Source organism: Caloenas nicobarica, chromosome 19 (assembly GCF_036013445.1).
Source record: "Caloenas nicobarica isolate bCalNic1 chromosome 19, bCalNic1.hap1, whole genome shotgun sequence".
NCBI lineage: Eukaryota > Metazoa > Chordata > Aves > Columbiformes > Columbidae > Caloenas > Caloenas nicobarica.
The window spans coordinates 1326547-1353571 of record NC_088263.1 but is presented as its reverse complement, the minus strand read 5'-3'; the positions used below and the strand labels follow the sequence as shown (position 1 = coordinate 1353571).

General features: G+C 43.1%; 1 protein-coding gene across 8 annotated transcripts in view; it reads left to right on the top strand.

Moving 5' to 3' along the window:
- Window positions 1-27025, top strand: part of EXD3 (exonuclease 3'-5' domain containing 3) — a 291985-nt gene continuing 264960 nt past the window's right edge. For 6 of the 8 annotated variants that reach the window (XM_065648437.1, XM_065648436.1, XM_065648440.1 and 3 more), the window contains exons 1-2: window positions 1-177; window positions 5796-5863. The gene's annotated coding sequence lies outside the window, so the exon portion shown is untranslated. Of the gene's footprint in view, window positions 178-245; window positions 328-5795; window positions 5864-27025 lie in introns of all 8 variants that reach the window. The other 2 variants (XM_065648435.1, XM_065648434.1) reach the window with 2 other exon arrangements.

Below are 27025 nucleotides of genomic sequence, written 5' to 3'. Positions count from 1 at the left end.
GCCCGCGTCCCGCTCCTGAGGGGCCCCTGCGGAGCGGGCACCGCCCGGGCCCGGGCGCCTGGGGCTGGAGCGGCCCCTGGTCCTGTGGGAACCGGCGGCGGAGCAGCGGGAGCCCGGGGAAGGGCCGGGAAACCCGCGGAGAGGAGGGAAGAGGCGGACAGTGAGTGCGGGCCGCAGGTTCATAATTAGAAATAATTACATACTTTACTTTGTGTAGCCACCGTACATAATTATATGGCCTACAGGTAATTGGAGCGAATTAATAATGAAGTATCACTGGAAGCCAAAGGAATCTCCGGCCGGCCTGTTACAGGAACGGTAGAATCGGTGTGTTTTCGAACAGCTTAGTTTTAAAGAAATTGGTTGAGCTCCCTGCCACCGATTTTAAATGTTTTGGAAAATGGGGGAAAAAAATTCAGTGGGATTGGAAGTACCACAAATATTGTTCACACATGTGGGAAGATGAAATGTGTTTTATGAAAACAAAAAAAGCAAGTTAACCTGATGTTAGTAGCAGGAGTAAAATAAAACTAGCTTGTAAAACTCTGTAATTAGATACTACAAATGCAATGAATATAGAGGTTAAGGACTTAACAAGGTGTGCTTGAAGAGGAGATTCCCCCACCCGCGGTGTTCCCTGAGGGGATTTCAAGATCTGGTTAAGTTGGTGTTGATATTGTTCGTATCACATACTTGAAACTCTGAGGAATTTGACTCTAGTGTGACCTGACAATTTAATTAACAAAGGTGATGCTGTAGGGCAGCAAGGCAAAGTTTAAGGATGAGCTTAGGAACAAATCCTGCATCTCAATTGTTAATTAGAAGACATAAATGACCGGGCTGTTTCCAGTCAGCTCCTCCACTTACCAATTCTTTGTTCAAATACTAATACTGGCTTAAATTATCCAAAAGCAGGTTTATACCTTTGCTGTAAAGTTTACTGAAGACAGATAGGTGAGATGATCAATGACAAGATGTTACTGCTATAGCCTGGTCTGAGCTTCCTGGTTAGATGGCTCCCAGCTGGAGAAGGATCTTAATAGAATGAAAAAGGCAACATTACATCTAGAAACCATGACAGGTTCCTACCACAACCACAGAGGTGGCAGAGAGTGACTTGGAGGATTTAGTTGCATCAGTGACACAATTTGAACTTTACTGGTGTGGGAAGAGTTTGTTTAATTTTTGTTGTTTATTTCATCTTTGTTGTTTTCATTTTATTTCATATCGTTCATATTTTTTCTTTTTTAAAGGGAATCGGGTTCGAGTGATCACAGTATTGTTAGAACAGGCTCCTAGAACATAATCTCCAGTTACAGTAGCTCTCAAGTAAGGTATGAAAATACCCGAGAGTCCAGAGGAGGCCACAAAAACGCTCTGGTTCTGGAAGACAAACCATGTAATGGACTTAATGAACTCAGTTTATTCAGGCACATCCAAGAGAAGAGGGTTAAGAAGTGACTCAGCCGCTCTGTGGAAATCCATGCTGATGGGAAAGTTATCTGATAGCTGAACATTTTCAGTCTTTCCAACAAAGACACAGTGAGATCCGGTAACTGGAAGTCAAAGCTACACAAATTCTTTTAAATATGACACAATTTCCTAGCAGTGATGGAGGTTAATCATAGGAATAGTTTACAGGAGATGTTAAAGGTTTGCCATTATTTGGAGCTCCTAAACTGAAACAATAACAATTTTGAACATGGACTTAAACCTGGAATCTTGAGGAACTTGCTGGTGCAAGGTTGCCCATGTGGTTTGGGGGAAATCGGGGAGATTATCAGTGAGTCGCCTTCTGGGACGCTGTACTGCTCAGTCTGCTTGGCTGCAGAAATAGCAGGAGTTTTCAAACTTGCTTAAAGGGCTGTAGTTCTAAATTAAGATAGGTTTAAGTGATCTCGTGCTTTTGGATGAACATCTGCTTCAAGGAGGAATTCCGCTGTTCTTACAGGGGAAAGTTAGATTAAAGTAGTGCATTTCCTCCTCCACTGTTCTTTAAATCATCAGAGCTTGGCCACAGGGAGCAGACACTGAGCTGGGCAACCATGTGTCTCGTACTCGTTTGGACAATCCCCTCCCTCATTTACTGTGTCTTTCCCCAGATGTTTGTGGTGTGATCCAGATGTGAGGTCAGGAAGGGATTTCCAGCATCACACCAGTTTTTCACCTTCAGCAAGAGCACAGTTTTCACGCTGGGACTTTCTGTGGGCACTGTTTTTATCTCATCAGGTTATTGTAAAGGGATTTGGGTATCTCTTTGCCTCAATGAATTGTTTCAGTAGGACGAGAGTGCTTTTCAGGTAGTAAGTTTTGTAAAAGAGTATTGGATGGTGGTGTCAACTACAGGATCTGTTGACTCACTCTAAATAATGACTTTTTAATTAAAATAAACAAATAAATCTATCTGTGCTTCTGTGAATGGTGAAACTCTGTCTCTCTGTGCATTTTGGTGTCCCAAGGGCTTCTGCCTCCCTGGTTCCCTATGGAAACAGGCACCTGCCCATGGCTGTGTCAGTTTTTTGGCATGAGTGTCACTAATAGCTGTGACGTCTGGTTCTGTGCACTTTCTCACTGTATGCAATAGAACAATAGAGGAGGAATAATAGCATTTTAGCATGTGGAGTAGAACCAGCAAAGTGCGTATTCTGAAATGTAAATGATCCATCAGAAAAAGTGCTGTTTGGTCTTTTATGGCAATAATAGTATTGTTAGCAGAAATCGTAACACCATCCTGCACAAAGTTTTGTTGGTGCTTCCAGTTCAGCAGTTGCGGTGGGTGAACTTTTCTCAGCTCTCCTTGTTGGGACAGTTGAACACAGTTGGTAAGAACAGCAAGAGGAACAGGTCACAGGTCTATGCATTTACACTCTTCGACAACAAAAGCAGTTGCTCATGTGAATAAATAATTTTGCTCAAACTTGCCTTAAATCTCTTGCTGGCATGTGAAGTGATGGAGCCTGAGAGGAGAAGGGATGAGGGGCACAGGCCACTCTGAGCTCAGAAACTGTTCGACAGAGGTGTTCTGTTGGAATTAAGAATGTTCTCCTGAACCAAGCTGTAATAATTTGATTCAAAAAGCTAATTACTAAGCTTGGGTAGTATGCCAGTGCCTTTAAAATAAAACAAACTAATTTTTTTGTAGCTCTCCGAGGATGCTTGATGCTATGGCAGCCTCTTCAAGTAGCTCCCCTTTGTAATGTGGTACACTGGAGGAAGGGGTGGCCGAACAGGAGCTGAGTGCTGTGCGAGAGGAACAGAATTACAGTAACAGAAATAGGAGATACACTAAGTGCTGAACACCTTGCTGGTTTACATTTTCATATTTTAATTGAATTCTGTGTAATAAACTAATGTAGTCTAGGAAGAGCTATGGTAGATGTCCGTGATAAGAGTCTGGAAAGTTTTTGAGGGGAAAAATGAAAGAGGGGAGTGTGTATGTGTGGGATGAGGGGGGGCTGAAGAGAAGCTCCAGTTAGATTTCCATCAGAAGTCTAGAAAGTTGTTTTACCAGGTGATAAAAGTCTTGTTTCTCTTGTGGATCGGTGTTGCAATGTGACCAAATGACATTAACTTGGGCCTGGAAGGTGAGAGTTTGTGCAGCTGTTTGAGATCAGGAGCAGGACGTATGTTCCCAGCTGTGTTTACTGCCTGCTGAATGATTTGAGGCAGATGATGCTTTATTGTCTACAGATAAAAATCAAGCAAGAAAATCCTGCTTATGTAATTAATAACTTTTTTTGTCTCCACTTTGCCAGTTTCTTGGGATGATGCTTTGGGCATAGTCCTTCATGTTGGCTCTAAGTAGAACTAGAGCTGTTTGAGGGTCAAGAGGCAATCACTATTATTAAAGAAATTTCTTGTACAAGAAAAAAAAAATCACATTACTAGTTCTTATAATCATCTTTGCAGTGTCTTCTGCAAGAAATAGGTGGGCTGATGAAGCTAAAGAAAGGTTAAGTGTTTTGAAACCTGATCATACCAGAAGCAGCTAAAAATCTTTCCACCTTCGTCTGATCACCTATAAAACATGAGATTCCTGTTCCTTTGACTAATGTATTCCAGTGGCACAAAGTTGTGTGTTGCCTGCACTTAAAGTTGCAACAGTGAATCTGGAAGGAAAAGGAAATTGCTAATGAAGAAGTAGATATAGAACATGGAAGAGTTAAACACATGAAAGAAAGTTCTAATGTATGTTGTATAAACGTTTAAATAGCAATATCACTAGAAGAAATTCTGAAAACTAATACATAAAGTGTGGTTAACATTGTCTTGATGCAGAGCTGGGAGCTGCTCTTCCTGCAGACCTCACCTCACTGCTAATAAGGGGAGCTACTGACATCAATAGCACTGTTAAAGTCTCTTTTTTTTCATGTCATAGTACAGAAGCCAGATTCTCTGCTCAGTGATTCAGTATTAACCATTTCTGAGTCTGTTCATGACGGCATCGCTGCAGGTTCCTATCGCTATAAGTGAGATCTGACTCCCATGCGTTTTCCTAAGCGCATGTTGCGAAGCATTACTGTGATTCTTGTTATACATTACAAAGTGAGAGCAGAAGAGCCTCTAACTCTAAATGCATTTCATGCATTTAAATGCACTTAAATAAGTTCCTCTTTATTACATCTCCAGCTTTGCCAAGGATATGGTCACACTTTGATGTGTGGCTGCTCTCAGTTTAGACTGTTCTGTTTAAAATAATGCTGTTTTTTCTCATTTTATGGCTAGCTATACACATACAATGCGATTTATTCTTTGCTGTTGCTCGCCTTGCCTTCAAAAAGCAGAATACTTTACAACAGTAGGGGGCTTCACTTATAGCTGTGCACATAATTGTGTGGTTCAGTTACTAATTTCAAGGGGTTTTTCCACATTTTTCATGCTGTGCTGCAACTTTCTGCTTTATGATTCAAAAGACACTTTATGATTATTTTGATTTTCACCCAAATTCATTTGGGTTACGTGTTATTGAAAGAAAGGTCTTTTTTCAAAACATCCAGGGCACTGTTTGTCTGTCCACTGCTGATCTTTTTAACGTCAAACTCTGTCTGACCTCCTCGAGAAATAAGCTGTTATGTCAGAAAATAGTTGGCTGGAACACAGCAGTGCTGGGAGGAATGTTGAAAATGTGAGAGAACGCACAGGAGGAACTTTGCACTGCTTGGGAAATATTTGCTGTATCAAACTGCTCCATGTGGGTTTCCTTAGGTTATACAATTGCCTGTAAAGTTTTGGAAAATATTTCTTGGGGACTAAAATATCCCCTGTTACAAACCAAAGGGAAATGGGTTTGGCTCTTTTCGCGGAGTGCAATTTTGTTTTATGTGATGAATACCTGCTGTTTCAGACTATGTAAAGCAGATTTTATTGGCCATGTAGCTGCAAGCGGTGTTGTTTGGTTTTTGTTTTGTGAGTGGTGGTTGCCACTGGCCCATTTGGCTGGATGGGAGGGGAGGTTTCCCAATGATGTTCTGTTAAAGGGGGTAACCTGCGTGGATCAGGAGATGATTGCTCTCTGAATGTTTTACAACATCGGTATATGGTGTTCTGTCAGCCTTTTGTGACTCTTAGCCACGTGAGCTTAACATTACAGTAAAAGCGTTTAGCAAGAAGTAAAAATGTTGGCAGGTACATAAGGCTCCAGTTCAAGAAAACATTTGATGCCTGCGAATCTCTCTCTTGCCAAGACAGAACTTATTGTGGGGCCGAAGTTCGGATGGCGTCAGTGGGGCCCAGCTCTTGTGTTGGGAAGTGTCTCGAAGCTCTGTGTGTTAACAGGCCTGTTTGCTTCCCTCCAGCTCTGCGGTGGCAGCAGAATTCCCTGGACGCCCCTCGGCAGATACCACGGTCACCGACCTCCTTCGGGGTGAGTTTGTGTGCTGGACCTGAGTCTCTTCCAAGGCATTTGACAAGATGGGGGTGAACTCCACATTTGCAGGATGGGGGCAGCACAGCTTAAGGAATTCCTGCCCCATTATAGTCTTGTCTGAGCTTAGAAAAGGGTAATTTTTGACTTTGATTACTCTATTGATCTCTTTCACCTTACGCTCGTAGCTTGGGTGTTTGGGGGAAGCTGAGGATGGGGGCACCAGTTGCACAGGCTGCTGTGACTGTTCTGATCCCCCAGAAGCTGTGCCCTCATGGCATATTTTCAGGTAGATCTTTAAGTGGAATGCTCCTAGTCTGACAATTTGACATCTGGATTATTAAAATTAATTTCTGTTCTGAGGATCAGTATCAGCTTTTCTGTGTGGAGCTCGTCTCTGAAAGTAATACTTTTTTTTCTTTCTGGATGTTTTATTAGTTTATATAGGTAGGTGAAAAGGAACTTGGCAATAAACCAAGTACCACTCATACAAACTTGTAGCAAATACTGTTCATCACTGTAGTTTGTGTGACCCCTCTTAGATGAAGATACCCTTTCAAATAAGCAATATTTTATGGTGCAGCAGTGTATTAGAGAATAGATTTATGAGGTTTCCATTTCGATTTGTGATATTCCCTTATTTTTGTCAAGATGGATTTTATTACATCCTATGTTGAAAAGTTACCCAGCAGTTCCTTACAGATAGAGTAGATTGTGTAGAACTCAGTTTATCTTAGAAAAGTTATACCAGGTTAACTGCCCTGGGACCTCGTCTGAATCAGTATCGTTTCTGCTCTCAGAATGGGAGAACTGAATTTTCTCATCTTTCTGATTAGCACTGCTGCCTGCTGAGATATTTACCACTGAGGCAAACAGAAAATATCTGTGCAGGAGCAGTCACCACTTAGTGCACATCATGTATGTTCCTCTTTCATTCAAACAGATACAAAGCTTGGTGTTTAATGAGAAATTTCTGGAAAGTCTCATTTTGGGTTTTTTCTGGCCTCTCTTGTCTGTGTTCTGAGATGCAGCTGCAGCTTCGTTAGAGGGCACTCTTGAATAACGCGTGGGGAGGCTCCTGCGGGACACACCACCCCGTACACTGCACAGAAAGGGCCCGATGTAAATATAATTTGCACCCCGGAGTAGAAGGAAGGATGGCTGCAATGGATTACCCTGTAGAGTTCGCTGTCATCCAGTGCAAGGCGGGACTGACCACACTGTGGGCTGATTGAATGCTTGTGCCGTGTATGGAACAGCAACAATCTATTAGATAATTCACTGTAGTTTTCCAAATGTGGATTAATGAATGTAAATAACTTGCTTTTCTCATGGCCTTTACCCCATAAACTGCCTGTATCCTAAATGTATATCCAATTTGGTACCTTATTTTTGTATTGTTGCTATCATCTTAAAAAACATAAATCCTTTAGAAACAGTAAGTTGCTTCAGAAACTTCTGGGTTTTCATTCCAGCCCTTACATCAGTTCCTTCTGTGCCTTTGACAAGTAGCTTATTTTGTCTTCTTTCACTTTCCTTCTGTAATAAAAAGGATAATGATTTTTACCTTGGGAGAGTTAATCAACATATATAAACATACTTTGAAATTTGAAGTGGTTTAGAATTTTTTTAAAAATATAATTAAAATACTGAACAAAGCAGGAGTTGGGGAAGTCAAATTTAAGACCATGATTTTTGCTCAACTGCTTTGGAGCCTCTTCTGTTCTGGCAAGTTTACAGAGCCAGATCGTTTGCATTACTTTTGACTCTTCTTGATGTTTGTATTTCTTTGTCCAAGGAGTAGCATTCTTTATATGCAGGAGTCAGATTGTCTGTAAACATAAACATCATCTTAACCTTGTCCAAAACATACCTTGTTTTGCTTTTCAAAAGGCATCCCAAACTGGTGTAACTGGAAACATTTTTCTGAGCAATTAGCACTGAATCATACCCACGCTGCCTGGGCTTGGCAAAACTGCAGTACATGTTTCCCATGCTGGAACCGTGCCTACATAGCATAAAGCTCAGATTTAATATATTGCTTCGCTTAGCCTCTAAATTCCCATTTCTGCGTTGGCGTTGCTGCTCGTGGCTGGTTCTGTGGAGCCGCTGGTCGGTAGTGCTGTGTGCGTCGCGTGGGGATGTGATTTGGATGGCCAGTAACAGCTATGAACAGAAACCAGTTGTCTGGCTGGCTGATCGTCTCCATACTGGGAAGTATTCCTTCCAGCTGGGACTGCCACAGCTTTTTTTTTTTTTGAACCAGGGGTTTAGCTTTACTGGGAGGTGACAGCTTTATCAGCTGGGGCTTCAAGCTGGTAGGTGTTGACAACCTGAGAATTTATCAAGGCAGATTCTGTGCTACAGCTGGAAGGTGATACTTCGCTTGGTGTCCTAAATAACTATGTTGTGCTTCCATGAACTCTAATGGCCATGAGACTCTACTTCTCCAAAATTAAAACAGAATAATAGGGAAAAAGTACTTGTCAGGTCACCTTTTTCCTCTCCTAGTTTTTAATCTCGCACCTTCTGTTTCTGTCCCACTAGTATGGCTCCTTGTTAGCGCTGTTGGCAAAGAGTTGTTTGCTTGGGTTAGGGAAGGAAAGCCGAGCTGTTCCTTGTCAGTCCTCAATAGAGGGTACATGAGGAGGCAGCAGAAGCTGAGCTGGGCTGTGGTACCGTGCGGGTGGCAGCGGGTGTGTGGGACACATGCTGTAGGGAGGGTCCCGCAGGCTGGAGGGCGCTCGATGGAACCGGGTGAGCAGCTTGTCCGGCCAGCTCTTGGGTGGGCAGCCTGGCAGAACAGCTCTTGGGCGAAACACAGGCACAATAACTCGGATGCTTCCCATCTCCCACCAGCCCTGACGGCACCAGCGGGTTCTGTGGGCCAGGGGGGGCAGCCTAGCCCTGGCCCTGGGGCTGCCCTGTGGCCCCGCGTTGTTTGGGTGTGTTGGGAGCCGGGCAGCAGGCTGGGCACTCAAGCTGAGGAAACTTTTATTTGCCAGGCTGGCAAATGGAATTTAAAGTGAAATGGAATAAATAAGGACTCCCCTGGTAGAAAAAGACAGTTACCGAGTCTGAAACATTTTCATCTGTGGGGCTGGGGTTTGTGCTTATAATGATTTTGAAGAGCTAGGCTTTTGTGATTTCTGTAAATGATATTTGGAATGACTTTTTGAATGACAGAGGCTTGAGCCAAAATCTTCGCCCCCTCAGTGTTACACTCTGTCCCATATGCAGAGGCCCTCTCCTGTGTTTTACCACACGTACTGTTGGGTGTTCTAGAAAATAATAGTGATGTAGCAGCCAGCGGCTTCTACAGAACGTGCTGGAGAGGAGCTCCAGCGTGCTTGGATGAAACACTTTCTTCCAGTGCTGAGTAGCATCTCCTACAAATATTTTCTCACACAACATTTCTGCAGAACTGGAAGTTTATTTTTATGCTGATTTATGTTTTGGTCTTTGGCATTCTTTGGCAACTGGCTGGAGCTGTGTGGTGACACATTTGCACAGGTTAGCCAATGCCGTCTTCGTGACACGATGTCCTAAGTGTAATTAGTAGATGCTCGTGTCGTCTTTGCTTTAACTCTGAAATCAGTTCCAGGTACCATCTGATTTTTATTAAAAAAGACAGTTGCAGTTCTTGGGCCCATCTGTAGTAACAATCAGTGTCGTACTTGAAACATTCTGCCAAGTCTCCCTCATTTTCCCTGTGCAGCGGCAGCAGTTTGTCTTCTTGGGATCCAGAGACCAAGTGCGTGTTTCCGGGCAGTGTTGTGACGGTAGTGACTTGAGCACCTCCAGACTGGTGTTCTGATGTGGCCCCTTGTTGTGGTGGCCTCAGAAGACGTTATGGGACAAACCGGTGTCTGATATGGATTGGTAGCAACAGCTGGTGAGTGCTTTCTGCTTCAAGAATAGAATTAAAGGGAAGAAGTAGAATGTGCGTTTATAAAAAGAGAAGAGACAAGCATAATAGGGGGAAGCATAAATTTAGGCCAGTCTTCTGCCTAATATAATAATGTAAAAGGAGCAAGCAACTTTTGTTTCTTTTTTTTTTTCTTTTTTCAGTAGAAGCAGGTTAGCTAAGAGCCCGGTGGTGCTGGCTGACCAACTTGTTATAGGTTTAAGTGCCAAAAAGTAAGTATTTTTAAGTAAAGCAAATGCAAAACTTTGGGGATATGCTTAAAATACAAAAAAAAAAAAGCAAAAAAACCCCCACAAAATTGAAGAAACCCTTTTGTGTACAGTGTCCATAGCAAATTTAAAATGCTCTTGTTCCCTGCCTAAGCAAATGGTTGTTTCAGCCAAAGAGAAATCTTTCCTATTGATTTATTACACCAGTTTAGATATAAGCCCTCTGTGCAGGATTGTCAGTTTAATAGAACAACTTTCTTTCTCCTTTCAGATTTAATCCACATGTTGTTGTATCAGCAGAGCCTTTGTCTCTGCTCGGTTATGAGTTATGCTTTTTTAATTTAAAAAAAAAAGCGCAAACACATGTTTTTTAACAGCCCTATTCCAAAACTGCATAGGATGACAGGGAGAGGTGATCATCAAATAGTGACTCTGATTTGTAGGTAACTTCGAAGTGGTGCTGCCAATGGGAGGAGTGAAGAACGGCCCTTCCAGCTCTCCTGGTGGAATCCCGCAGCGGCAGGAGGCAGCCGCACTCTCTTTAACCAGCATTTCCGAGGAGTTATTTCCCCCACAGCTTGTGCGGTGATGCTAAACACGCTCCTTTTAGTTAACTCTAATTTCCTTCCTTTTTAAAAGGGGGACTTATCCAGAGGTGTATGTAATTCACATTTCCTTCCTTCCTGCCTCCCTCCCCTGCAGAGAAGGATTCCTTTCTTGGACCCCTCCTGTTTTCCAACTGTAGAGGAATTACTCTCAGGAAACTCATGAATTTGGTATTATTTCTATACCTGGTTTTGTGAGAAAACATTTATTACAGTATCAATGCTTACGTGATACCTACATGAGGGTTCAGAAGTGCATGTTAGAGCTGCTCAATAAAGCAGCTCACTACATTGTTCAATTATAACCTTTACTTGAACCTTATCGCGCAACTGAGTCCTGTGGCATTATGAATTAGTTCTGCAGATTTACTGCAGAACATCCTGGCCGGGCAGCTCGGTGGGCTGACGGCAGCCGCAGACAGAGGGTCACGGTGTCGATGTCTTTGGTGCTAACCTGGTTTTTCTCCAGCTTGTGTTAGACCCCCGGCAGTCAGCACAGTCTCCCTTCATTCTCTTTCAGATGTCAGCACAGCGGAACCCACCACAAGTGTCAATATAATTATTTGCAGTAGTGTGATTTTAAAAGAAGCTAGTCATAATGCGTCTTCAAGCAAGAAGGAGCTTGTCTGGCATTTAAAAAATGTGGCATGATCCTGTTCTACTTCTGAAAGTTAGAGAGTAAGGGACGATCCACCTTAGAGGCTTTAGGAGCCCGTGATGGTTGTATCCTGGCTGCCTGAAGCATTTCGCAGGCCTGGCGGTGATGTTGTAGCTCTGGGAAGGAGCACTCTTGCTGGATCAGGCAGAACCCTTGGTCCACCAAGCTCTTGCAAAAACCCACAAAATCCTTGGCAGTGCGTGTGCAGACACTTGGAACTGGTAAAGTTAAACTGGTCTGGCTCTGTCAGAGGACAGGTGGCCAGGCGGGGGTTCGCAGCCTGGGCTAAAAGGAGCAGACTGGTTGTGTTTAAGGCAGCTTAGATACTGTCAGATTCTCTACAAGTGCTTCTTGCACAAGAAGAAAAAAAAAACCTCCTTCCCTTTGAACACGGCTGTGGAATGCAGACTTACCAGGCCGGTCTTTGTTTTCCTGCAGACCGGCCTTTTGTCAGTGCCTGCATTTTTCTTAGGAGGGCTGAACACACCTTTCCAACACAAGATAAAACGTGGATCTTGGGAGGATTGTACTTCCCAGGCTCTCTCAGCCAGTCTCCTGTCCTCAGGTCTGCATTCTACCAAGTTAAATTCTCCAAACCTTGGTGCTAATGGATTTTTAAATTAGGTTTGTTTCCTTCTCGGTTTATCACTGTTCTTCATGGCAGCAAGCCATTATTGCTTCTCAAAACAGCCTAGAACTTGAATCTTTCCAGAGCAGTGGTAAATGAAAGAAGTGTTCAGCTAGCAAGAACAATTTCTGTATATGTGGATTTTGCAGGGCACCGTACTAAGTCGTGCTTTCATCTAAAATATCCTTGGGCAGCCTCATCCCACTTTGAAGTTGGCCATTCCTTTAGCAGCCGCTTGGATTGGAAAACTCCAGAGGTCCCTCCCGAACTAACTTACTCTATGATTCTGTTTTCTGGTAGAGTTCTGGCAAAGATGCTTCTTTTGGCTTCGTTTCTGTCTCCCTGCATGCTCAACAGCTTTCATCATGTTCCCATCATAAGCAATTCTTTAAACTGAAGTGATGTGTAAACATCAGGAACAGTTACTGAACTGTAACATGAGTTTCCTTCCTCCATAGTTAAGACTGTGTTGTTTTTTTTTTTTATGCTGCTATACTCAGATGATGTGAAAAATCAATTTTCTTTTATTGCTATTTATTAAGATATAATAGCTTGGTTTTTGTCCTCAGACAAATATTTTACCATGGGGGCAATACAGAGGATAATTTTCTAAAAGCTAATGGGTTTTGTTCTTAGGTCAGCTCCATTCCTTTGCACTCTTTCTTTGTTGGGCAGCTGCAGAAGAGGGAAACAAAGAGAAAAGAGCCTTGTTGTTATTTGGGATTTATAAGACTATATCGTTACTGCATTTTGAGTGAGTGTTGCATTTTTGAGTTAAAAACTGAAGATACTATTTTTATGGATATTGGTACCCATTGTTCAAACACTTCAGGTCATACTTCATTTTGCTTAAAATTTAAGCAATTGCTTAAGCACTTTGAATAGTAATGATCTTAATAACGTGTCTTAGCAGTTCAGAAGCTGTGTGCTTGCCAAGGGAACGCTGGCCGTTTGCTGCTTGGATTTACGATTTTCTTCTGAGGGCAGAACAGGATGGTGAGGCAATTAGATGCAGTTACATATACCAGATGTATAATTTGTCACATATGTGCTCAAATCTGAAGTTGACTAATCCCGTAGCTCATGCCTGCTGTATGTTCGGACTTTAACCCCTCTGTTTAGATTGCCAACGTGGTGCCAATTAGTGGGACTGAGATGTGGACACTGAGGAACAGAACTCGGTGCACAGGGCTCACCAAACAGCCAGCAGATGTTACGCTAATGACTCTTGGCTACTACCAGCCTGACTTGGATTTCAACCCAGAGGTGAAAGAATTTACTTCTCTCCTATTACCGTTCCCCTTGGGCCACGAGCACCGAGAATTCTTCAGTGGAGTCTGGGGGATGATGGAAACGTTTCCCCTCCCCCTTAAACCTGTTCTCAACGTGACTTGTATCTTCCTTTATTTTTATGTTAATTTGCCTTCCTTGGTGTATGTTAGTCTGCTGGTGGGATTTATGATAAATAGTAAACGAATATGTAAATACTTCAAACACACAACTGAAGTTCTTAAGTGGAGAAGCGTGTGCTATGTGTGGTGTGGTTCATGTCCTGGAGCTGCAGCTACAGCTCAGAGATGTGACGAACACTCTGTCCTAGGATTCCTGTTACTACTTTGAGTAATAAAGGCCATAGAAAGTGGTAGGTCTGGCTTGCCCGGGATCCTGCCGCTCTTTGTTCTCACAGCTGGATGTTAAACTCTCAGTCTCTGTAAAAAGTGTAACTGCAAGGCCCATAGTTTTTCTTCTAGGGATGAGTCAGTGCTGAATAACTACGTGGCAGATTCCGTGGCTGCTTTGGTGTGATTTAGAGCAGTAGATGGTAGCCGTTACTCAAATAGGTGTGAAATATAGTGTAATAACTAGAAAACACTCATGTCTCTCTTTTTCTGTGTTCTTTCAAGTGACAGGCATGCTAAGGGGACTTTGCCTGTATAACCTTAGCAGCTTCAGGACCAGAGGCAGGTAGTGGAGGGCTCAGCTGAATGAACAATATCACTTCAATCCTTATTGATGCCTAAATCCTGTTTTATAACTCACTGTGTAGTCATCTGACATGTTTAATCAGTGTGGGTAATATTAGGGCTGATGCTTTTTGTTCTCTCACTGGTAACTTTCTTTCCTTCTGTAGAGGATTTACCCTTTGACCTAAAAATGTTGTCTGTAACATTATGTCCAGCATTCAGTTGTTCAGCAGTTTCTTTACTGCTCATTTTATACTTTGGTAAAAGGCAGCAGTATTCGTGCAACAGCTGTTTTCTAAAGAAAATCATGTTAATGAGAAGTTTTCAGTCATAGCTTTTCGTACCGACGTGCTATTTTGTGTCTGACATGATCAGCGTCAACGTGGACACCAGCAGAAAGAGCTGGGCGAGGGTTAAAGAACCGTCAGAGGGATTTTCCAGCAAGCACTGAAACGAAACCATTTGCAAGGTTCTGTCGTTTGTTGCTTTTCTTCAAAGCTCTAAAGCAAATGTTTCGAACTTCTGAAGAGAGTAATTAGTTTTAATTTCTTGAGATGAGCTGAGCTGTTTCTGTGCTGTGGATTCATCTTTTTGATGTTTATGTATTTACTAGCAACAGCATAACAGAAGTAATGGAAACACTTACTCTGTACTTAGATAAAGAATAGGTAGATACTAATTACCTTTCTTGAAGAGTAATAAGTTTCACATTTTCTGTAGAATAAACAGGGAAGACTCAACACGAATGGAAAAATAAGCTGAACTTTTCAAGAGCGGCAGGTTATCATGTGTCAGGTTTCGGGTGATAGGAAACAAAATCCAGCAGTAGTTTGTTACTACACTTGCTGTTCTCTTTTTCAATATCTAAATAAATTACTTAGTCCAGTAGATGCAGCCTTTCTGTAGTGATTTCTCTGGCTTTCTTCCCCTGCAGACTCCCATGCATAATAAATTACTCTTTTTTTTTTTTCCCTTTTCTTTTAAGAGACTGAAGAAGTGCTGATGATCAGGTTCGTTTTCATGTGTATTTTAATGTACATGATCAGGTACACACTGAAATAATAATAATGTGGAAAAATTTCGAAGTACATTGTCATGTTCGTTTAAGTTTCTCAAATATATACAAGTTAACCCCAAAATCAAGGCACCAAAAGATCTCCATCCTTCCCCTGGGCTTGCTGGCGTAATTAGTGTATAGGGATTGTCTCTCATCTGTAGTGAACAGTAGAAAATGCACTTGCTGGTTCTCTTTTCCTGTCATACAAACCTGTAGCATTTTTGTGATGGCAAATAGAGCAGAAAAACTTCAGAAGTCCAGACAAAACTAAATGTTCGATGCAAGAATTTGTTATGTAATTGTTCAAGTGACACCTCTCAGCTCTTCTTGGATGCAGCTGGTTTGTTTTATCGCTGAAACTTATACCCACCATGTTCACTTGGTCATAGAAAATGTTCATTGTGTGACGGACAGCTTTTCACCCTTAGATTAGCATTGATGTAACATGAAAAAAGTAGAAAACTGAACCAAATGTGTGTGTATTTCTAGACAGACTCCGAAATCTTGAGAAATAAGGTGGATGACCTGGGGAGCTGAGGTTTTATGTGAGACTGTTGAGTAGGGCTATAAGAAAACTGATGGAAGGAAAACACCAGCTGGAACAGCCTAATACCCAGTTATAGGTGACAGAAAAATGACGGAGTGGTTCAAACCCTTGGGAGATAGTGTGGTGTCCTAAACCGTATTGATCACGGAGTCCTTAAGGTTAAAAACTCTTGGAACTTGTAGATAGAATGGAATTGGCTATTTCAGTTGGAAGGGACTCCAGCGATCATTTCATCCAACTGCCTGACCAGTTCAGGGCCGACAGTGTGTTACTAAGGGCTTTTTCCAAATGCCTCTCACACACAGGCTGAGGGCATCGACCGCCTCTTCTGGTCTTTGACCACCCTCTCAGGAAAGAAATGCTTCCTAAAAACATTGGGAAAAGTATAGATAGGAAAAGTATAGAATAATAAACAGTGTGTGGCTTTAAAGTAGGAAACACAATGGGAGAAGCCCGGCACCCCAGTCCTCTTACACATCAGGAATGACACCTTTGGGAAGGATCTGCTCAGGGAATCTGGAGAGAGGAACAGACTTTTGAATTTCTCCTGGGAATTGTGCACAACTCAGTACAAAATTTGGCTGCCAGTGGCCCCCTGTACGTGTGAACATCAGGGAACTTACAGCCTTGCAGAAGCCAAAACCTTCAGTGAAGTGATATGTGATTTCAAAAGGGAAAGTACGTCAGAGTGAGGAAGCTTGTTAAAAGGAAACTGAAGGGGCCAGTGAAAAGAATGAAATGTTTGTAGGTAGTGTGAAGGTTACTTAAAGGCACTGCACTGCAGAGCAGATGCCCCAGCCCTATCAAAAGCCAACCAAGAGCAAAGTTATGATGTGAAACAGCAGGGGAGAAAGGCTGTGGAGTCAGAGGCATCCTTCCAAAAGCTGAAGTCATGAGCAAGTGAGGGAGACAGAAAAGAACAAACACTTTGAAATGCCAAAAACTTAGAGGAACAGCTTTCAGAAAGTATAAAAAGTAACAGTTCTTTTCCAAATATGTTGGGAACAAGCAGCGTGTCGAAAAGTTTGCAAAACCCCTTGAAGACCGGGCTGTGAAAGAATCGCTTGAGCTCCGTTGGACACGGCGGAAGCTTCTGGCATCTCCGCACAGAAGCCACCCCTGTAGCTCCCCCTACCAAAACCTTGCTGCAGAAACCCAACACAGAAACAAATGAGTTTCTGAGCCATCTACATTCCTCACCAACCTACACTTGGTTTACCAGAACCCAACTCAAACCCAGCTATTAATGGAAGAATTTAATAACGCCATGAGCTGCTTTAGGGGACCAGGATGTTAGAGCCCAGGAGGGATTCAAGGGAGAAACTGCTGAATTATTAACACAGTTAAAAACCTCGTCAGCCCTGTGAGAGAAATACACTGGGCTGATGCGATGCCAACTTGCAAAAGAATTCCAGGGAGCTTGGGGAATAGCAGACAGAAATCTGGCTTTGTATTGTGCGGCGTTGCCAGAATAATCATACAGATTAGAATTATTTGGCACATGATTTTATATGAATATGGAGGAGTCGTGTTTTTTGTAAAAGGAAGTTGCACTTGATGAATCTTCAAGGGCTTGAAAGGCTCAGCTGACATCTGGGGTAGGGTGTGCAGTGTGTATGGTGCACTCAGCTTTTCAAACCACGTCTGACACGGTCTTTGCCGCAGCTGCTTAAAGCAACTGATCTTTCTGGGGACAGGAGAGAAGAGTCTTTAGTGACCAGTGACTGGTGAAAAGGTGAGAAAATGTGTAGCAGTTATTGCTGTGACGGAGGGTGGTTGGTGGTGACTGTCAGAGTGACACAGGAGTCTTACGAGACCTGTGCTGCTGACGCTCTCAGATGCTCTGAGGAAGGCGATGGATAGAGAAACAACAAAGGTTGAGTGGTTTAGAAGTACTTCGGCATAGTCAACTCTACAGCTGCTAAAGCACCTACCTTATGGTACTGTGTGATTGGAAAATAAACTAGGAGACAAAACTCAGTGTCAGTAAATGTACAGTAATGTGCGAAAATGGAATTATCTCTGTTTACAGCTATGGCTAAAAGAGGTACTGCCTCCCCAAATAACAGATTATGGAACAGCTTGAAAATGAAGACTGTCTGGGCCTGAAGAAGAGATGCCTGAGTGGGACAGAAGATAAGCAGTCATTCCCCATTGCTCTTTCACTTCCCTAACAAAAAGCAGGCGCAGCAAAGAGAAGTAGGAGGTTCAAAGTAAACATAAAAACAAAACTTCTTTGCATGGTGAGTACAACATGACAGCTGTGCGAACAAGATTCTGGTGCTGAGAGTTTGTATGAAAGCGGTTGGGTATGTTCTCGGAAGAAAGATCTACAAAGTCTATTTCGTACCAGTGCAGAAGACCTGGCATGTGGAATCTTAAGCTACAAGTTGTTTCAAGGTCAGGAATGTGTTAGGGAATATAGGTGCCCAGGTCTCTTCCTTAGCACTGGCCACTAAGACATGATATGGGCGAGATGGAGACGTGATCCTACGTGATGAGGCCTGTCTTCGGTGCCTTATTCTCTTTAATTGTATTTTGCTGTTTCTGTACTTTGTTCCAGCTGCTCCCTCCTCTCTCAGATGCTCCTCACACAAAATAAATTTTGTTTTTTTATGAAAATACACTTTTTTGTCTTTCTTTTTGTTTTTTTTTTCCCTTTGTGTGGTACATTGAGTTGTCATGTGCGTAGCTTAAGTTTATTGTGTTTGTCTACAGACTTCTTGGACAGAAACTGGAACTGCTGCTTAAGCATTTCCATATGTGTTCAGCTATATTGTTCAACTATATGCTTCACCTGATGTAAAAATAAACATGTTTGAAGTGTTATTTTTAGATGTTGGTAAAGAGTTAATGGAACTAGAAGATGTTCCAGGTTGGTGTTGGTCCCTGCTGTGGATCATAAGAAGGTTGTGTCACGTCCTGCTAGTTTTGAAGCAGCCTACAGCTTCATCTCTAATAATTTGAAGACAAATTATTTGTCCCTCCGGGAGACTTAGTCGAATACAATCCTTCTGACATTTGAACACAGCAGAACACTTGAACGTTAGCAAGTTTTCCGTTTATGAGCGAGTTGTTCGTTAAAAGTGGAGAGAACAATCCAGACTCTGCCAAGTTCCCGCTAGGCCTGCGCAGCCCCGCGGCCTCACGTGTAACGCGCTGTCACTTTTGTTTTTATTTAGGGCAGATTTGCAAAGCTGGTGTGTTGATAGAGACATAAGGGATCGTGTGATGTGTCCCATCTGTGTAAGCTCCGTTTTCTATACGCTGTCTTGCACAGATGGTATGGGTTTGTATATATATATTTTTATTTCACATTTGAAGCTGAAGAAGCCAGGTTTGAGGAGATGTGCTATATTAATTGAGTGACTTTTGAACTCAAGATAGCTTGTTGATGAAGGGGTAGGTGGCAGGGAAGAGTAGCCAGCGCTGTCTCCTGAATCAGCCCATGTCTCCCCACTTCTTCCCATTGAACAGGTAAAACTCGGTCTCCCCTTTTGATTCCATCTGTGGAGTTGAACTGTTTATCAGTGTAGGAAGAAGGTAATAAGAGTCCTGACAGGGAGAATGTTCCCTCCTTGCTTTCTGTGTGAAAAGATGCTTATATAGGAATGAAAGCTGTGGCAGTTGCTCTAATTTTGTCTGCTTTCTAGTTCCCAGCTTTTCCGTCAGCAGTAGAAGTGAATGAAATAGGAGCAGTGGGGTGAGGCTTGAAGAGCTCAGGATTGGAGCAAAGTCTTTACATACTAGAAAACAGTTCTCGACTCATGCAGGGTGTGGGAGGAAACTTGTGATGCTCTAGGAACCTGTTGATCATTCCTGGCTAAAACTGGCCAACATCTCCTGATATCGCTGTAAGAAGTGAAGAAAGCAGAATGGAGACAGGGCCATGGAATGGGGGGCAGGGGAACACTCCAGCATATCAGGGGCTTTGGTGACGCACGGTTGCCCTGTGACAGTGTGCCAAGAGCACGTGTGACTTTGTCCATGTCCAGGTTCTTTGTCCAGACTTTGTCCAGTTCTGGGCCCCTCAGTTCCAGCAGGACAGGGAACTGCTGGAGAGAGTCCAGCGCAGCCACGAAGATGCTGAAGGGAGTGGAGCATCTCCCGTGTGAGGAAAGGCTGAGGAGCTGGGGCTCTGGAGCTGGAGAAGAGGAGACTGAGGGGTGACCTCATTCATGGGGATCAATATGGAAAGGGGGAGTGTCAGGAGGATGCAGCCAGGCTCTTCTGGGTGACAACCAGTGATAGGACAAGGGGCAATGGGTGCAAACTGGAACACAGGAGGTTCCACTTAAATATGAGAAGAAACTTCTTCATGGTGAGGGTGCCAGAGCCTGGCCCAGGCTGCCCAGGGAGGTTGTGGAGTCTCCTTCTCTGCAGACATTCCAACCCGCCTGGACACCTTCTGTGTAACCTCATCTGGGTGTTCCTGCTCCGGCGGGGGGATTGCACTGGATGAGCTTTCGAGGTCCTTTCCAATCCCTGACGTTCTGGGATTCTGTGAAGTCAAAGAGGTGAAACCAGGAGACAATCATCAAGATGAGAACTTCCATGAGAATTCCAGTTGGGTTCGGAGCTTATTATTTTTGGCACTTCATTTGAGGGAAGTTGCACAGAGTGCTTGATAGAATCAGATGTGCTGAAGGAGTGAGGGTATCTGAGCGACCTGGGAGAGTATCCTGAAAGGAAATACTGTTAAAAGCACAGTTTATTAGTAATGGGATGAGAACATTGGCTGAAGAGGCAGCGCTGTTGTGCCAGGTTCTGCAGGGGAATTGCTTTGGGTGCCAGAGGGAGGGAACTGGATAACGCGTGATTTACCAGCCCCTGCCTGAGCTTGTCCTTCGGCTGCAACCCGAGAACCCGGCACTCGCTCACCAGTGAGATCAGCACGGACGTGGCCTGTGTTCCATCTCTACACTCAGAAGAGCTGCTGTGTTTCCTTCCAAATGTCGCTCCATGGTCAGGACCCTGTTTCCCCGAAAATAAGACCTACCCTGAAAAGAAGCCCTAGCATGATTTTTCAGGATTTCTGAGGATGCTTGAAATATAAGCCCTACTCTAAAAGTAAACCCTAGTTACAGTTCATTAAAAAAAGTCAATTTAAATAGTGTCCAGGCAGCTATACATGTAAAAAAAGGCATCTTTTGGAGCAAAAATTAATATAAGACCCTGTCTTATTTTTGAGAAAACAGGGTGTCAAATCATACAGTTGGGCATATGCTGTAGGACTCGGGTGAAGGAAATCTCCCTGTTGTTCTCTAATGAGAGCAATAGCCGAGGTTGCAAAAGAGATTGCAGGGCCTTTCTTGTGCTTACCAATTAAATGATTTTATTTTTCTTCTGCAACTTCTCAGACTTCTCTTTGCTCAAAGGTAAAAGTCTTTTAGAAATACTACGACGGAAATCCTTGTATCGTTTCTGCAGCATTTAACATATAAGTATGTACCCGCATCTCTTAGATATATCTCCAAGAAAATGGCAGAAATTGAAAACTACTCTTGGAAAGCACCATGGAGCAAATTATTGCTTCTGATGAACTTAAAAAGTATTGGCCTTTATCAGATACAAGGATTCTGAAACTGGAAATGATGTTTAGAGCAATAATTTCTTCTCTCGTTTGTACTGTAACTTCTTTTAAAAGGTATTTAGTCTTTTAATACAGACTTCCTTTACTGTTTTAGGATTATGTTTGAAAGGCAGAATTCTTGCAGAATCACATTATCCCTGTGTCTTCTTTGTCCATCGATGTGGCTAACAGAGATTTCTGATAGTAATTTAGAATCCTGTTGAACTACTTTGTTTTTTGTTTTCCTCTAGACCTCTTAGATTTGTCAAGATCAGTTTGCTTTTTATTCCTGTCTTCCTGTACGCTGGCAGCCACTCCTACTTTGGTGTATTTTGCAAATTTAATAATCATCTCCTGGTTTTCAAGCCGGGGTTTTTTTGATTCCAATAATGCTGTGAGTGATGAGCCGTGGCAGCGATCCCCACCCGCTCTGTTGCTTTCCCAGCCTGCAGCATTGTTACCACCTGTCTTTTCTTCTTCCAGTGCTTGTTCGTTGCCCTATTTGCAGTTTTCCAGATTTGTCATTGGAAGAGAAGCTCTTTATACTTCCAGCATGCTGCATTTAGGGCTCTTAAGACATTTAAGTTGGACCTTCTAGTCATTCTCTACTGAGCATTTGCAAATGAGGGGTTTTCTGCAGCTCTCAACTTGGCCTTGATTTGCAGAGATTTTAATGAGAATGGCAAAAACACATCCGGGTATGGAAAATGTACGTGTTTCAGAAATGGAGGAAATGCTTATGAAGGAATTTTCTCAGGTTATTCACTCTGCAATTGCCATCAAGGAAATATCTGCCTAGATAAAGTTTTGTAAAATTACAAGGAATTTCAAATTAGAAGCACATTACAGTCCTATTGTTGGGGTTCTGTAAGACTGGTCTATAATGATGTGTGACTTTTCTAGAATGGAAAATACCATGAAATCAACTACTTATGTGCCTAGACTACCTTTACATTTTCATTATTAGCCTTCCGCTGTTTGTTTTGTGGGCCTCAAGCTGCACCAGGGGAGGTTGAGATGTGATCTGGGGAACAATTTCTTCCCCAAAGGGCTGTGGGGCATTGGAACAGGCTGCCCAGGGCAGTGCTGGAGTCACCATCCCTGGAGGGGTTGGACACACGGAGATGAGGTTCTCAGGACATGGGGCAGTGGTGGACTTGGCAGTGTGGAGTTAATGGTTGGACTCAATGATCTTAAAGGTCTTTTCCAACCAAAACGATTCTATGATCTCCCAGAAGTGCCTCTTTCTTTTGACAGCAGCACTAGCTGTAGGAGACGTGGGGGACACAGGTGTCTTAAGAGGGGTGAGACAGAACCTGCAAGTACCTCATAGAAGGAGAGAATTAGAGGAGAAAACAAGGTAACGTGCTCTGCCTGGCTAAACCCAAACAGATCTACTCTAATGTTGCTATTGAGTAATCAGTCTGAAATTGCTTTCAGGAGCAAAATTCTTGAGAGCACTTTACTCTTTTCTTGTTTGTTTTTGTATTGGTTTCCATTTCCTATATCCTTGTTACAGCACTTGTCAATGAGCTGTTGAGGTTTAACTGTGGACAAGCCAAACTCTGCCGTATGGATAAAGATTTTTGCCAGAACTCCCCCAGGCAGAATGGTGTGCAAAGCAAAATATGCTCATTTTTGTTCTGCCACCTCCCATCTGTGCTCACACCGACCCCCCAGCGATACCGTTGTATAATCCCGTACAGCAGGAGCTGGACAGGATCCCTGGTGACTTTGCTGCCCTGAGCGGGGGTGAACAACTGTGGAGTACAACAGCAGGCTGAAAATGTGGCGATTACAATCTGTTTCAGCTGACTAAGCCTGCATTATCTTTTACCCAAAATTTTGCAGAAACTGCTCGGTAAATACATATACTGGATCTGTTTCAGTGAGCCCAGTGTGGTTTTTGAGCTGAAGGAGACATCCTTCCCAGGTCATCAGGGAACGTGTCAGTGTGACTTTCAAGAGCCGAACATACCCGTCTTGTGAAAACGATGGCTGAAGTTCCCTGCGTTAGTGAAGCTGAGATCTGAAAATAGTTTTCTTGAGGGTCTTGGACCCGTCCTTGCCAAAGGTACTGGGATAAGGAGGTGTACACTGGTGCTCATAAAGCTGAATTTATACTTACTGGTTCTCTTATTGCCAAAAAGAAGCTGGCAGGTATCCAAGTGCCATTGAACCATTTGTAGGAGGAAACTACATTTTATTCTCGTGGAAGATGGATATCTTCTCTTTCCCATTAGCCCATCCTGATTCTTCGTGTTACCAGGAAATGTTTGTGTCATTCATAAAATGCAGTCATAGATTATGGAGAATTCATAAATATTTAAAAATTTAAAGGAATTGGAAGAATAAAAATTTGGGAGTGGTATAGAGTTCCTCTTTTCTTGGTCTCTATGTAAGAAAATTGTTGCATGTTTTCCCCACTCCATTCTGCTTTCTGGAGATGCATCCAGCTGTACCAGTGCAACAACATCAAATCTCCTAAATCATTCCATTACTCAATTTCACAATTATGATATGGAGTAAATGTAGGATAGAAATAAGGTGCCTTTTTCAAATATTCACTTCTACTGAACAGAGAGAAAGGAAGACATGATGTTTTAGTGAACTTTTACTTTTGAGCCTGACCTAATAGTGCCCCTACGCTCGTGCTTAATTTCAAGTATTTCTTAACTTCAGACTTTTAAAATAAATTTTGCAGATAGATACAAGGTGCTTCGCTGGGACCTTAAGGAGTGTATTAGAAACAGCAGGGCATGGAAATTGTATAAAGTGTTTGTTTGACTTTCCTTTTTTGCTCGATGACAGTTGCACAGACAATACTTGAAAGCTACTGTGTCTGTTTAATACAGTCCAGTTTTCCCAGTCTGCCAAAATGGAGACCAGAATCCTCCTTTCCTAACTCAGTGTTGCTGAAGATGAAGTACATTCTCAGAATGAGGGCCATCTGTAGTTTCTTATTCGCAGAGGCTGGGCGATGTTTATCCCTTGCTGTTATAGTTGGTGAGCGCGGCGTTGGTGCCGGGAGCTGCGGGTCCATCGGACACCAGCCTGCTCATCGCAGCGACCGCCCCGCTGCCGAATCCCTCAGGAGCCCCCGACCAGGTACCCGGGGGAGGATAAAGGATATGGTGGATGTTCCAGGCACGTGCTCTCATTGTTCTTAGAACTGGACAGGGTTTCAGTGACAATCCCTGCTGGTGGCGTGCCCATAGCTTTCCTGTTGGTTTGGTATTTATTACTGTCTTCAGAAACAGCAGCATTACATTCAGAGGAATGTATGCCATTATGTTTCTCCATACTTGAGGCTGAGGACTCCTTTTCCATCATTTTAGGCAATAGGTTAAAAATAATGATTAAAAGATATACAGGGGCTCAGCAGATTTATTTAATTGAAGCCTTTTCTGCCTTTGAGCAGATGACCCAGATGAGTTCAGTGGGACATGTTACAAGAAATGCCTGATGACTCTACTATCTTATTGATAATAGAATGTATCCCATTGTCTCACTATCTGCTGCTGAAATTAATGTGAAGGAGAGCAGGATCTGAAATCTCTTACAGCTGCCACCAGAGCTCAGCGTTCGTGTCTCCAGGTTCTTTGGAGGTACCAGTAAATGTGGTGAGCCCCGCGCCCGGGATACTGGAAATGCCCAACTCACCAGTGCTTTTGAGAATGATCTGTGTTCAAGTTCTGCTTGACCACAGAAGTGGGTTTATTTAGTATGTTTGTGTCCAGTTATATTTCTGGAAGCATATGAACAAAGTAAGATGCTCTAGTTTTTCAACTGATGTGATGGTCAGAAGAAAATAAAGGAAATTTCCCCAAAGCCTTCTATTAATAAAATTGAGTCTTCCAGCATCCCTGAAAGATCTATTGATCCAAAATTGGCTCCTCTGAAAAACCGATCGAACTTAGAAGCCAGTCTGTTCTCAACATCTAACTCTGTTTGGTTTTTTCTTTGCTCTCAGCTGCTTTTCAGCTGTTATGACAAACCAGTGGGATGGTGTTGGGGTTTGAGACTGAGGGTCCCAGCTGCTGTGCACTTTATATAGTTGATTATTGGTGAGCTAAAGAACAGGAGCAGGGAGAGATGTGAACAATCTCTGCTAATACAAGAGTTGCGGAGTTCAAAATAACAATGGAAAGGTTTACATCAAACATGAGGAGATTCTTTTTCATGCAACATAGATGAGTTCTGGGAAGCTTTGATGCAAGATGGTACGAGTACTAAAGCTCTTGTGAATTCAAGAAGCAACTGAACAGATTAGTGGAAAAAAAAAAAAATCCATCCAAGACTTTCACAAGTCTCAGATCCCCTGTGCAGCAGATTTCTAGGAGCTGGAAGAGCACGTCAGGGAAGTACCACGTCCCAGCTGCTCCATGTTTGCAATGCACCCTTGGCATCTGCTGTTGTCCACCCGTGGAGACAGGACACTGGCCAGATGGTCCTTCGGCCCCATTGCGCTCCAGTGTTCGGAAGGCAAATGCACTTCTGTCCCATGGAGCATCGTCAACGTCCATCTACGTGGTAAGCCAGCCAGGAGCTGACAGAAAGACAGGTAACTTTTGGGAGCATTAAAAGAAATAATAAGATGGCAAAAAAATAAACACGTGACACAGATCAAAGAGAGCCTTATGCAGGATCTCTAGGTCCTACTAACCAAAGTGTTAAATATGCAGTAAAATATTGTTACAGGCTTACGTGACCCATTGGTGTAAAGAAGGTGGCCCAGTTATATACTGTACCAACTTGGAGTAATGAGACGGGGTTTGTATCTTTGCGCCCTGTTGGAACATGATGCTGTGGGTCAGTCCTCTGCCCGGACGGCCGACTCCACCGGCTCGGTCGTGTCTGTGCTGCTACGATGAGGTGCCAACACGTTCAATGTGTAAAGCTGCCCTATGGGGGTACAATTTGTTGTTCCACGAGTGGAAGGATGTTTTAACTGGATAGTGTGTGTTTGCAGCAGGCTAGTCCCTTGATTAAACAGTTTATCCTTTTGCTAAGCGCCTGTTTATTTGGATGCTGTGGCCAACTCCTTTTAGTCAACCAGTGAAAGGGAAGCTCTGGCTTTTGGTTTTTCCCACAGCTGCATCTGAAGCAGCTGCCCTGATTTGGAAGTGCAAATAATAAGGACATAGGGCAGGTACAGAGACCTGATTGGGTGCTGATAGGTGCCAAAATTGTTTCTGTGCCTGTTACAGTGTGGGGAACCCTCCTCGTGGAAAAGCTGCTGGTGCTTCTGCTGCGCTTCGGTGAACTGGAGTGAACTGGACCGATACAGAAAAGCAGTTTGGCCAACCAGCCATTTTCAGTGTTTCCATTGCTGCCATCTGTCCTTGGAAAAGAGTCGCTTTTCCCCATATGTGTCTTCAAATGTTCTGTTCCTCTGGCTTTTTTTTTTTTCTTTTAATCAAGTTCAGACCTCTTGTTTTCACCAAAAGCTTTATTCTGTGTCTCAGTTTTCTGCTTCTCAGTATCCCTGGTGAATTCTGCCTTACAAAATCTGTGGACATAAATTGACCCATCATTAATACAAAAATAAAATAACAATGAAGAGACACTCCCGGATCCCATTCAGTCTTTGGTGTGGTCTGTCTTAAGACCGTACCCATGCTAGTGAGGGACTTGGGGCTTGGACAGGGCCGCACTTAATGGTAACACCACAGATCCAGTGGTGAGGTCATGGTCTTCTCTTCACAGAAATCGGATCTGGAAATTGTCTTGCAAACACGTTTAATCCATTTCCTCGCCATTGTCTGGTTCTTTCCTGCAGTACATTTGTTGGTGGGATGCCCAGTCTCTCACAGAATACCCACGCAAAAGCCTTTCCATTGTTTCCCAGAGGAATAATTCCTTATATTGGTTCTCACTCTTCAAGATTTTTTTTTTCCCCAGATACTCAGCCTACCTTTTGCTCTTGCTTAATTTCACCGCTGCCCTGGCAGCCTGTTGGGGTGGTCCTGGTATTGTCTGGAAATGGTTTTA